This window comes from Ranitomeya variabilis, chromosome 2 (genome assembly GCF_051348905.1).
Source record: "Ranitomeya variabilis isolate aRanVar5 chromosome 2, aRanVar5.hap1, whole genome shotgun sequence".
In the NCBI taxonomy this organism is placed as follows: Eukaryota; Metazoa; Chordata; class Amphibia; order Anura; family Dendrobatidae; genus Ranitomeya; species Ranitomeya variabilis.
The window spans coordinates 954,790,042-954,803,306 of record NC_135233.1 but is presented as its reverse complement, the minus strand read 5'-3'; positions in this window follow the sequence as shown (position 1 = coordinate 954,803,306).

The window sequence follows — 13,265 nt, the reverse complement described above, 5'->3', positions numbered from 1 at the left end:
TGGTGGAAAATAAGTATTTGGTCAGAAACAAACAATCAAGATTTCTGGCTCTCACAGACCTGTAACTTCTTCTTTAAGAGTCTCCTCTTTCCTCCACTCATTACCTGTAGTAATGGCACCTGTTTAAACTTGTTATCAGTATAAAAAGACACCTGTGCACACCCTCAAACAGTCTGACTCCAAACTCCACTATGGTGAAGACCAAAGAGCTGTCAAAGGACACCAGAAACAAAATTGTAGCCCTGCACCAGGCTGGGAAGACTGAATCTGCAATAGCCAACCAGCTTGGAGTGAAGAAATCAACAGTGGGAGCAATAATTAGAAAATGGAAGACATTCAAGACCACTGATAATCTCCCTCGATCTGGGGCTCCACGCAAAATCCCACCCCGTGGGGTCAGAATGATCACAAGAACGGTGAGCAAAAATCCCAGAACCACGCGGGGGGACCTAGTGAATGAACTGCAGAGAGCTGGGACCAATGTAACAAGGCTTACCATAAGTAACACACTACGCCACCATTGGCTCAGATCCTGCAGTGCCAGACGTGTCCCACTGCTTAAGCCAGTACATGTCCGGGCCCGTCTGAAGTTTGCTAGAGAGCATTTGGATGATCCAGAGGAGTTTTGGGAGAATGTCCTATGGTCTGATGAAACCAAACTGGAACTGTTTGGTAGAAACACAACTTGTCGTGTTTGGAGGAAAAAGAATACTGAGTTGCATCCATCAAACACCATACCTACTGTAAAGCATGGTGGTGGAAACATCATGCTTTGGGGCTGTTTCTCTGCAAAGGGGCCAGGACGACTGATCCGGGTACATGAAAGAATGAATGGGGCCATGTATCGTGAGATTTTGAGTGCCAACCTCCTTCCATCAGCAAGGGCATTGAAGATGAAACGTGGCTGCGTCTTTCAACATGACAATGATCCAAAGCACACCGCCAGGGCAACGAAGGAGTGGCTTCGTAAGAAGCATTTAAAGGTCCTGGAGTGGCCTAGCCAGTCTCCAGATCTCAACCCTATAGAAAACCTTTGGAGGGAGTTGAAAGGCTGTGTTGCCAAGCGAAAAGCCAAAAACATCACTGCTCTAGAGGAGATCTGCATGGAGGAATGGGCCAACATACCAACAACAGTGTGTGGCAACCTTGTGAAGACTTACAGAAAACGTTTGACCTCTGTCATTGCCAACAAAGGATATATTACAAAGTATTGAGATGAAATTTTGTTTCTGACCAAATACTTATTTTCCACCATAATATGCAAATAAAATGATAAAAAAACAGACAATGTGATTTTCTGGATTTTTTTTTTTCAGTTTGTCTCCCATAGTTGAGGTCTACCTATGATGTAAATTACAGACGCCTCTCATCTTTTTAAGTGGTGGAACTTGCACTATTGCTGACTGACTAAATACTTTTTTGCCCCACTGTATATATATATATATGTATGTGTATATGTAGTGTGCATAATTGGAGTGGTGCTGTTTTCGTGCTTGCCATTAGTATTTCTTGCACCCCGTATTCTATATCTATACTATGGTAGTGTGCCTGGTTCTCTTATTCTCATGATTTGGTGTGGTCTTGATGTTTGTCATGGTAGTTCATGACCAAATAGTGGCCTTAGAGTCTGAGGGCCACAGTTCGGAAGTTTGCGACATTTAGGCCATGCTCACACGTTGTGGTTTTTACCGCGGATCCGCAGCGTTTTTGACGCTGCGGATCTGCAGCAGTTTCCCATGCGGTTTACAATACCATGTAAACCTACGGAAAACCAAATCCGCAGTGCACATGCTGCGGAAAGAAAACGAGTGGAAACGCAGCGTTGTTTTTTTTGCAACATGTCAATTCTTTGTGCGGGCCTGCAGCGTTTCTGCACCCATTGACTTGTATTGAGTCGGGCACTTCCGCAGCAAAACCGCAGATGTAAAAAAGATCTGCGGTTTAGTTGCGGGTGAAAACGCTGCAGATCGGGAGGGGGGAAGAGTGTGGGCAGAGTGTGGGTGGAGACTGTGTGTGTCTGTGCGGGACTGCCGGGGGTCTGTATGGGCCTCTCGGGAGTCTGTGCGGGCCTGCCGGGGGTCTGTGTGGGCCTGTCAGGGGTCTGTGCGGGCCTGTCAGGGGTCTGTGCGGGCCTGTCAGGGGTCTGTGCGGGCCTGTCAGGGGTCTGTGCGGGCCTCTCGAGGGTCTGTGTGGACCTGTCGGGGGTCTGTGCGGGCCTCTTGGGGGTCTGTGTGGGCCTCTTGGGGGTCTGTGCGGGCTCTCGGGGGTCTTTGTGTGTGTGTGCAGGCATCGTCTGATGGGACTACAAGTCCCATCGTGCTATGCCTGCTACAATGACAGTGATTGACACATTAGCCAATGATGGGACAGTAGTAGTCCCATCATCGGGCTAATGTGTTGAGTATAAAAAAAACAAACCACAAACATATAACATACAACATACAACATATAACATATAACAGTACATACAACATATAACATATAACAGTACATACAACATACAGCATATAACATACAGCATACAACAAACATCTAACATACAACATATAACATACAACATATAACAGAACATACAACATATAACAGAACATACAACATATAACAGTACATACAACATATAACAGTACATACAACATATAACAGTACATACAACACATAACATACAACATATAACATATGACCTATGACATATAACATACAATACATACAGTACATTCATACATTACATACAATGCATACATACATTACATACAATACATGTAACATAGAGAACATACTCACCATCACTTGTCACTTTGATCCCCAAAGCCAGTGTCATCTGTAAAAAATATTAAAATAATAAGCAAACACTATACTCCCTGATCTGCAGATATCCAATTAAAACGAGTGTCCCACAACAATCTCCGGTGGAGAGCAGCAGCATCAGCTGATGCGACCGCTCTCCAGGGGCTCCAGGAATACAATGACGGGAGGTATCCTTCCGCATTGTATTCCTCTGCCACTGTAAAAAATAGTCCCTAGTCTCACTTGTGGCACTGCTGTGTGAGAAAGTTCCCACACAGCAATGCCATAAAGTGAGACCCTGAACTCAGGTAACCGCTTCAGTGATGCACTGCAGGAGCCATTGTCTCCTGTCAGTGTGTCACTGGAGGGCCTATAGAGCAGTGACATCACCCGATACAGAGGAACGGTTTTTCTGTCCGGCAAAAAAACGCCCAGCGACAGATCTGGCAAAAAAAGTATGAAACTGAGATGTGAAATGATGAATCCGGCCTCCGAATCCGGTTTTTCATGCATTTTTCCATTGAAATCATGCACATTTTCCGTTCTCTCTCTGGAACGCTTCAACAGATCCCAGTGATTCTGACATTGTTTTCTCGTGACATATTGTACTTCATGATAGTGGTAAAATTTCTTTGATATTACCTGCGTTTATTTGTGAAAAAAAATGGAAATTTTGTGAAAATTTTGAAAATTTCGCAATTTTCCAACTTTTAATTTTTAAGTAACATTTCCCACATGTCTACTTTGCATCAGCGGAATTTTGGAAACATTTTTTTTTTGTTAGGGAGTTATAAGGGTTAAAAGGTGACCAGCAATTTCTCATTTTTACAGCACCATTTTTTTTAGGGACCACATCACATTTGAAGTCATTTTGAGGGGTCTATGTCATAGAAAATAACCAAGTGTGACACCATTCTAAAAACTGCACCCCTTAAGGTGCTCAAAACCACATTCAAGAAGTTTATTAACCCTTCTGGTGCTTCACAGGAATTTTTGAAATGTTTAAAAAAAATGAACATTTAATTTTTTTTCACAAAACAATTTATTTCAGCTCCAATTTGTTTTATTTTACCAAGGGTAACAGGAGAAAATGGACACCAAAAGTTGTTGTACAAATTGTTCTGAGTACCCCGATACCCCATATGAGGGGGTAAACCACTGTTTGGGCGCATGGCAGAGCTCGAAAGGGAAGGAGCGCCATTTGACTTTTCAATGCAAAATTGGCTGGAATTGAGATGGGACACCATGTTGCGTTTGGAGAGCCACTAATGTGCCTACACATTGAAACCTCCCATAAGTGACACCATTTTGGAAAGTAGAGCCCCTAAGGAACTTATCTAGATGTGTTGTGAGCACTTTGACCCACAAAGTGCTTCACAGAAGTTTATAACGTACAGCCGTAAAAATAAAAAATAATATTTTTTTCCAAAAACGAACTTTTTGCCCCCAACTTTTTATTTTCCCAAGTTTACCAGAAGAATTTGTGCCCCAAATGTTGTTGTGCAATTTGTCCTGAGTACACTGATACCCCATATGTGGGGGTAAACCACTGTTTGGGTGCATGGCAGAGCTCGGAAGGGAAGGAGTGCCGTTTGACTTTTCAATGCAAAATTGGCTGAAATTGAGATGGGATGCCATGTTGCGTTGGGGAGCCCCTGATGTGCCTAAACATTGAAACCCCCAACAAGTGACACCATTTTGGAAACTAGACCCCCTAAGGAACTTATCTAGATGTGTGGTGAGAGCTTTGAACTCCCAAGTGTTTCACTGCAGTTTATGACGCAGAGCCGTGAAAATAAAAATTCTTTTTTTTTCCACAAAAATTATTTTGTAGCCCCAGTTTTGAATTTTCCCAAGGGTAACAGGAGAAATTGGACCCCAAAAGTTGTTGTGCAATTTGTCCTGAGTACGCTGATACCCCATATGTGGGGGGTAGCCACCGATTGGGTGCATGGCAGTGCTCAGAAGGGAAGGAGCGCCATTTGGAATGCAGACTTAGATGGAATGGTCTGCAGGCGTCACATTACGTTTGCAGAGCCCCTAATGTACCTAAACAGTAGAAACCCCCACAAGTGACCCCATATTGGAACCTAGACCCCCCCAAGGAACTTATCTAGATGTGTTGTGAGAACTTTGAACCCCCAAGAATTTCACTACAGTTTATAACGCAGAGCTGTGAAAATAAAAAATCATTTTTTTCTACAAAAATGTTTTTTTAGCCCCCCAAATTTTTATTTTCCCAAGGGTAACAAGAGAAATTGGACCCCAGAAGTTGTTGTCCATTTTGTCCTGAGTACGCTGATACCCCATATGTTGGGGTAAACCCCTGTTTGGGCGCACGGGAGAGATCGGAAGGGAAGGAGCACTGTTTTACTTTTTCAACACAGAATTGGCTGGAATTGAGATCGGACGCCATGTCGCGTTTGGAGAGCCCTAATGTGCCTAAACAGTAGAAACCCCCAATTCTAACTGAAACCCTAACCCAAACACACCCCTATCCCTAATCACAACCACACCCCTAACCCCAACTCCAACACACCCCTAACCCTAATCCCAACCATAACCCTAACCACACCCCTAACCCTGACACACCCCAAACCCTAATCCTAACCGTAAATGTAATCCAAACCCTAACCCTAACCCTAGCCCCAACCCTAACCCTAACCCTAGCCCTAACCTTAGCCCTAACCCTAGCCCTAACCCTAGCCATAACCCTAATGGGAAGATGGAAATAAATACATTTTTTTAATTTTTTTTTCCCCTAACTAAGGGTGTGATGAAGGGGGGTTTGATTTACTTTTATGGCATGTTTTTTAGCAGATTTTTATGACTGGCAGCTATCACACACTAAAAGACGCTTTTTATTGCAAAAAATATTTTTATTTTTTTGCGTTACCACATTTTGAGAGCTATAACTTTTCCATATTTTGGTCCACAAAGTCATATGAAGTCTTGTTTTTTGCAGGACGAGTTGTCGTTTTTATTGGTAACATTTTCGGGCACATGACATTTTTTGATCGCTTTTTATTCCGATTTTTGTGAGGCAGTATGACCAAAAAACAGCTATTAATGAATTTCTTGGGGGGGGGGGCGTTTATACCATTCCGCGTTTGGTAAAATGGATAAAGCAGTTTTATTCTTCGGGTCAGTATGATTACAGCGATACCTCATTTATATTTTTTATGTTTTGGCGCTTTTATACGATAAAAACTATTTTATAGAAAAAATGATTATTTTTACATCACTTTATTCTGAGGACTATAACTTTTTTATTTTTTCGCTGATGATGCTGTATGGCGGCTTGTTTTTGTGGGACAAGATGATGTTTTCAGTGGTATCATGGTTATTTATATCCGTCTTTTTGATCGCGTGCTATTCCCCTTTACGTTCGGCGGTATGATATTAAAGCGTTGTTTTTTGCCTCATTTTTTTTTTTTACGGTGTTCACTGAAGGGGTTAACTAGTGGGACAGTTTTATAGGTTGGGTCGTTACAGACTTGGTGATACTAAATATGTGTACTTTTATTGTTTGTTTTTTTATTTAGATAAAGAGATGTATTTATGGGAACAATATATATATATTTTTTCTTTATTTAGGTATTTTTTTCTTACACATCTAAATATATATTTTTTTACTTTATAACATTGCCTCGGGGGGGGGGGCATCATGTTATAAGGTCAGATTACTGATCTGACACTTTGCAGAGCACTGTGTCAGATCAGTGATCTGACATGCAGGGCTGCAGGCTTACCTGCGCTTGCTCTGCGCAGGCGCTGGTAAGCCACCCCGCTGCAGGACCCGGATGCAGCCCCGCAGCCATTTTGGACCCGGGGCCTGCAGGGAGGAGACACTCGGTACAAGGTGAGCACATCGCCTTGTGTTGTGATTTTGCTTTTTGCTCCCTCTAGTGGTCATTAGTGATTTGACTCTGGAGCGTCTGTCTTATCCTATATCCTCACCTGGGCCGTTAGTTCAGGGGCGTTGCTATATAAGCTCCCTGGACCTTCAGTTCTATGCCTGGCATCGTTGAAATTAGAGCTAATCTGTTGTGCTCTTGTCCTCTGATCCTGGTTCCTGTTTTTCAAGCTAAGTCTGCTTCTTTGCTTTTTGCTTTTGTTTTGTTTGGTATTTTTGTCCAGCTTGTTCCTATCTGTATCCTGACCTTTGCTGGAAGCTCTAGGGGGCTGGTGTTCTTCCCCCGGACCGTTAGACGGTTCGGGGGTTCTTGAATCTCCAGCGTGGATTTTTATAGGGTTTTTGTTGACCAGATAAGTTATCTTGCTATATTCTGCTATTAGTAAGCTGGCCTCTCTTTGCTGAACCTGGTTCATTTCTGTGTTTGTCATTTCCTCTTACCTCACCGTTATTATTTGTGGGGGGCTTGTATCTTGCTTTGGGGTCCCTTTCTCTGGAGGCAAGAGAGGTCTTTGTTTTCTTCTCCTAGGGGTAGTTAGATTCTCCGGCTGGCGCGAGTCATCTAGCGATCACCGTAGGCATGATCCCCGGCTACTTCTAGTGTTGGCGTTAGGAGTAGCTATTTGGTCAACCCAGTTACCACAGCCCTATGAGCTGGATTTTTGTATCTTGCAGACTTACACGTTCCTCTGAGACCCTGTCCACTGGGGTCATAACAGTATGCCAGGCCTGTATTAAATGTTTAATGCATTGCAGAAGTGGGATTATAAGAAAGAAAATTTTGAGGTTTTTTTTTCCCTCTCTCATTTTTTTTTTTCTTTTCCCCTTTACCTCAGAGTGGCTTAAGCTTGCTGCAGACATGAATGTCCAGACCTTGATTACAAGTGTGGACCAGCTTGCCGCTCGTGTGCAGGGTATACAAGATTATGTTACCAGAAATCCTAGGTCTGAACCCAAGATTCCGATTCCTGAACTGTTTTCAGGAGACCGATTTAAGTTTAGGAATTTCAGGAATAATTGTAAATTATTTTTGTCCCTGAAACCTTGTTCGTCTGGAGACTCTGCTCAACAAGTAAAAATTGTTATTTCATTCTTACGGGGTGACCCTCAGGATTGGGCTTTTTCGTTGGCGCCAGGAGATCCGGCATTGGCTGATATTGATGCGTTTTTTCTGGCGCTCGGTTTACTTTATGAGGAACCCAATCTTGAGATTCAGGCAGAGAAAGCCTTGCTGGCTATGTCTCAGGGCCAGGACGAGGCTGAGGTGTATTGCCAAAAATTTCGGAAATGGTCCGTGCTGACACATTGGAACGAGTGTGCACTGGCCGCTAATTTTAGAAATGGCCTTTCTGAGGCCATTAAGAATGTTATGGTGGGTTTTCCCATTCCCACAGGTCTGAATGATACCATGTCCCTGGCTATTCAAATTGACCGGCGGTTGCGGGAGCGCAAAACCGCAAATTCCCTCATGTTGTTGTCTGAACAGACACCTGATGTGATGCAATGTGATAGAAAAACCGCAAATTCCCTCATGGTGTTGTCTGAACGGACACCTGATTTGATGCAATGTGATAGAATCCTGACTAGAAATGAGAGGAAAATTCATAGACGCCGGAATGGCTTGTGCTACTACTGTGGTGATTCTACACATGTTATCTCAGCATGCTCTAAACGTATATCTAAGGTTGTTAGTCCTGTCACCGTTGGTAATTTGCATCCTAAGTTTATTCTGTCTGTAACTTTGATTTGCTCACTGTCATCTTATCCTGTCATGGCGTTTGTAGATTCAGGTGCTGCCCTGAGTCTTATGGATCTCTCATTTGCTAAGCGCTGTGGTTTTATTCTTGAACCATTAGAAAATCCTATCCCTCTTAGGGGTATTGATGCTACGCCATTGGCAGAAAATAAGCCGCAGTATTGGACACAGGTTACCATGTGCATGACTCCTGAACACCGCGAGGTGATACGTTTTCTCGTTCTACATAAAATGCATGATTTGGTTGTTTTGGGGCTGCCATGGTTACAGACCCATAATCCAGTCCTTGACTGGAAGGCTATGTCAGTGTCTATACCCAAAAAAGAGGAATGGAAGCTAAGGTCACACACACTCCCTCGGAAGAAGCAAGACGCGAAACGCGCGTTGGGATCTGTAGGACTGCACATGCAGGTTACGTATTACCTCTATTACTTTCATTCCTGATTGTTGAATATGCATACATGTTTGGGGCATTAATGTTGATATGTAAAACCACTGACCACTGTTTACTCCCTGATACTGGGGCGAAGTATGGCCATATGAAGCACTAAGCACTTTAGTTTGGTTTTACATATCACATGTACCTACCGCACTACTTAATCCCCGACACTGGAGCTAGATATAGCTATATGGAGCACTGAGCACTTTATTTTGGATTGGTATGCTATATGCCATTGGTTTACATTAGTAGATACGGTAACCCTGACTAGCCAGTGTCTATCACTCAGCGAGTGTCAATCTGCATTATAGAGCCCGTGCATGTATTGAGCAAGAGTTAGTTTGACTCTGCTGTTTATTGAACTGTGTTTACATCCATGGTTATTGCACGTAGCCTGTTATATGTGGTCCTATTTTTGCATGTGTGTCTCCCATAGGACGGTATCTCACATGAATTGTTTATTAAGTGTAAATTCAGTTTTTTTCTTTTATTGAACTTAATAAAATTTGTTTTTAATATTGTGACCTTAGCTTCCATTCCTCTTTTTTGGGTATTGTCATGATTGTTGGAAGAGTCATTTAAATAGGCCAGTTCTAGTCTATATGATTTCTATGTCAGTGTCTAGTTGGGGCTGTCGTGGTATTCATGAGGATTCCCTGCCTGTGTCTATTGCTTCTTCTACGCTTTCGGAAGTTCCGGAGTACTTGTCTGATTATCAGGATGTCTTTAGCGAGTCCAGGTCCAGTGCATTGCCTCCTCATAGGGAATGTGACTGTGCAATAGATTTGATTCCAGGCAGTAAATTTCCTAAGGGAAGACTGTTTAATCTGTCGATACCTGAACATACCGCTATGCGTTCATATATCAAGGAGTCTCTGGAGAAAGGACACATCCGTCCGTCTTCTTCCCCTCTTGGTGCGGGATTCTTTTTTGTGGCTAAAAAGGACGGATCTTTGAGGCCTTGTATTGACTATCGGCTTTTAAATAAGATCACTGTCAAATTTCAGTATCCTTTGCCGCTGTTGTCTGACTTGTTTGCCCGGATTAAAGGTGCCAAGTGGTTTACCAAGATAGACCTTCGTGGTGCGTACAACCTTGTGCGCATTAAGCAAGGGGATGAATGGAAAACCGCATTCAATACGCCCGAAGGTCATTTTGAGTACTTGGTGATGCCTTTTGGGCTCTCTAATGCCCCTTCAGTTTTTCAGTCCTTTATGCATGACATTTTCCGGAACTGTCTGGATAAATTTCTGATCGTTTATCTGGATGATATTCTGTTTTTTTCTGATAATTGGGACTCGCATGTGGAGCAGGTCAGGATGGTCTTTAAAATTTTGCGTGAAAATTCTTTGTTTGTCAAGGGCTCAAAGTGTCTTTTTGGTGTACAGAAGGTTCCCTTTTTGGGGTTCATTTTTTCCCCTTCTGCTGTGGAGATGGACCCAGTCAAGGTCCGAGCTATTCTTGATTGGACTCAGCCCTCGTCAGTTAAGAGTCTTCAGAAGTTCTTGGGTTTCGCTAACTTCTACCGTCGTTTTATCGCTAACTTTTCTAGCATTGTGAAACCTTTGACGGATATGACCAAGAAGGGCTCCGATGTGGTTAATTGGGCTCCTGCTGCCGTGGAGGCTTTCCAGGAGTTGAAACGTCGGTTTACTTCGGCGCCTGTTTTGTGCCAGCCTGATGTCTCGCTTCCCTTTCAGGTTGAGGTGGATGCTTCAGAGATTGGAGCAGGGGCCGTTTTGTCGCAGAGAGGCCCTGGTTGCTCTGTTATGAGACCTTGCACCTTTTTCTCTAGGAAGTTTTCGCCTGCGGAGCGAAATTATGATGTGGGCAATCGGGAGTTGTTGGCCATGAAATGGGCATTTGAGGAGTGGCGTCATTGGCTCGAGGGTGCTAAGCATCGTGTGGTGGTCTTGATTGATCACAAAAATCTGATGTATCTCGAGTCTGCTAAATGCCTGAATCCTAGACAGGCCCGCTGGTCATTGTTTTTCTCCCGATTTGACTTTGTTGTCTCGTATTTACCAGGTTCAATGAATGTGAAGGCCGATGCTCTTTCCAGGAGCTTTGTGCCTGATGCTCCTGGAGTCGCTGAACCTGTTGGTATTCTTAAGGATGGTATTATCTTGTCAGCTATTTCTCCTGATCTGCGACGTGTGTTGCAGAGATTTCAGGCTGATAGGCCTGATTCTTGTCCACCTGACAGACTGTTTGTGCCTGATAAGTGGACCAGCAGAGTCATTTCCGAGGTTCATTCCTCGGTGTTGGCAGGTCACCCAGGAATTTTTGGCACCAGAGATCTGGTGGCCAGATCCTTTTGGTGGCCTTCCTTGTCTAGGGATGTGCGGTCATTTGTACAGTCCTGTGGGACTTGTGCTCGAGCTAAGCCTTGCTGTTCTCGTGCCAGCGGGTTGCTCTTGCCCTTGCCTGTCCCTAAGAGACCTTGGACACATATCTCCATGGATTTCATTTCTGATCTTCCGGTGTCTCAGGGCATGTCTGTTATCTGGGTGATATGTGATCGCTTCTCCAAGATGGTCCATTTGGTTCCTTTGCCTAAACTGCCTTCCTCTTCCGATCTGGTTCCTGTGTTTTTCCAGAACGTGGTTCGTTTGCACGGCATCCCTGAGAATATTGTGTCAGACAGAGGATCCCAGTTCGTTTCCAGATTCTGGCGATCCTTTTGTAGTAGGATGGGCATTGACTTGTCGTTTTCGTCTGCTTTCCATCCTCAGACTAATGGACAGACGGAGCGAACTAATCAGACTTTGGAGGCTTATTTGAGGTGTTTTGTCTCTGCTGATCAGGACGATTGGGTGACCTTCTTGCCGTTAGCTGAGTTTGCCCTTAATAATCGGGCTAGTTCCGCCACCTTGGTTTCGCCGTTTTTCTGCAACTCTGGTTTCCACCCTCGTTTTTCTTCGGGTCATGTGGAACCTTCTGACTGCCCTGGGGTGGATTCTGTGGTGGATAGGTTGCAGCGGATCTGGAATCTTGTGGTGGACAACTTGAAGTTGTCACAGGAGAGGGCTCAGCGCTTTGCCAACCGCCGCCGCGGTGTGGGTCCCCGACTACGTGTTGGGGATTTGGTGTGGCTTTCTTCCCGCTTTGTTCCTATGAAGGTTTCCTCTCCCAAATTTAAACCTCGTTTTATTGGTCCTTACAAGATATTGGAAATTCTTAATCCTGTATCCTTTTGCCTGGATCTACCTGTGTCGTTTGCTATCCACAACGTGTTTCATAGGTCCTTGTTGCGGCGGTACGTTGTGCCTGTGGTTCCTTCTGCTGAGCCTCCTGCTCCGGTGTTGGTTGAGGGCGAGTTGGAGTACGTGGTGGAGAAGATCTTGGATTCTCGTCTCTCCAGGCGGAGGCTTCAGTACCTGGTCAAGTGGAAGGGCTATGGTCAGGAAGATAATTCCTGGGTGGTCGCCTCTGATGTTCATGCGGCCGATTTAGTTCGTGCCTTTCACGCCGCTCATCCTGATCGCCCTGGTGGTCGTGGTGAGGGTTCGGTGACCCCTCACTAAGGGGGGGGTACTGTTGTGATTTTGCTTTTTGCTCCCTCTAGTGGTCATTAGTGATTTGACTCTGGAGCGTCTGTCTTTTCCTATATCCTCACCTGGGCCGTTAGTTCAGGGGCGTTGCTATATAAGCTCCCTGGACCTTCAGTTCTATGCCTGGCATCGTTGAAATTAGAGCTAATCTGTTGTGCTCTTGTCCTCTGATCCTGGTTCCTGTTTTTCAAGCTAAGTCTGCTTCTTTGCTTTTTGCTTTTGTTTTGTTTGGTATTTTTGTCCAGCTTGTTCCTATCTGTATCCTGACCTTTGCTGGAAGCTCTAGGGGGCTGGTGTTCTTCCCCCGGACCGTTAGACGGTTCGGGGGTTCTTGAATCTCCAGCGTGGATTTTTATAGGGTTTTTGTTGACCAGATAAGTTATCTTGCTATATTCTGCTATTAGTAAGCTGGCCTCTCTTTGCTGAACCTGGTTCATTTCTGTGTTTGTCATTTCCTCTTACCTCACCGTTATTATTTGTGGGGGGCTTGTATCTTGCTTTGGGGTCCCTTTCTCTGGAGGCAAGAGAGGTCTTTGTTTTCTTCTCCTAGGGGTAGTTAGATTCTCCGGCTGGCGCGAGTCATCTAGCGATCACCGTAGGCATGATCCCCGGCTACTTCTAGTGTTGGCGTTAGGAGTAGCTATTTGGTCAACCCAGTTACCACAGCCCTATGAGCTGGATTTTTGTATCTTGCAGACTTACACGTTCCTCTGAGACCCTGTCCACTGGGGTCATAACAGCCTTGTACCGAGGGTCTCAGGGAAGCCCGCAGGGAGCCCTCTCCCTGCGTGATGCTTCCCTATGCCCCCAGAATGC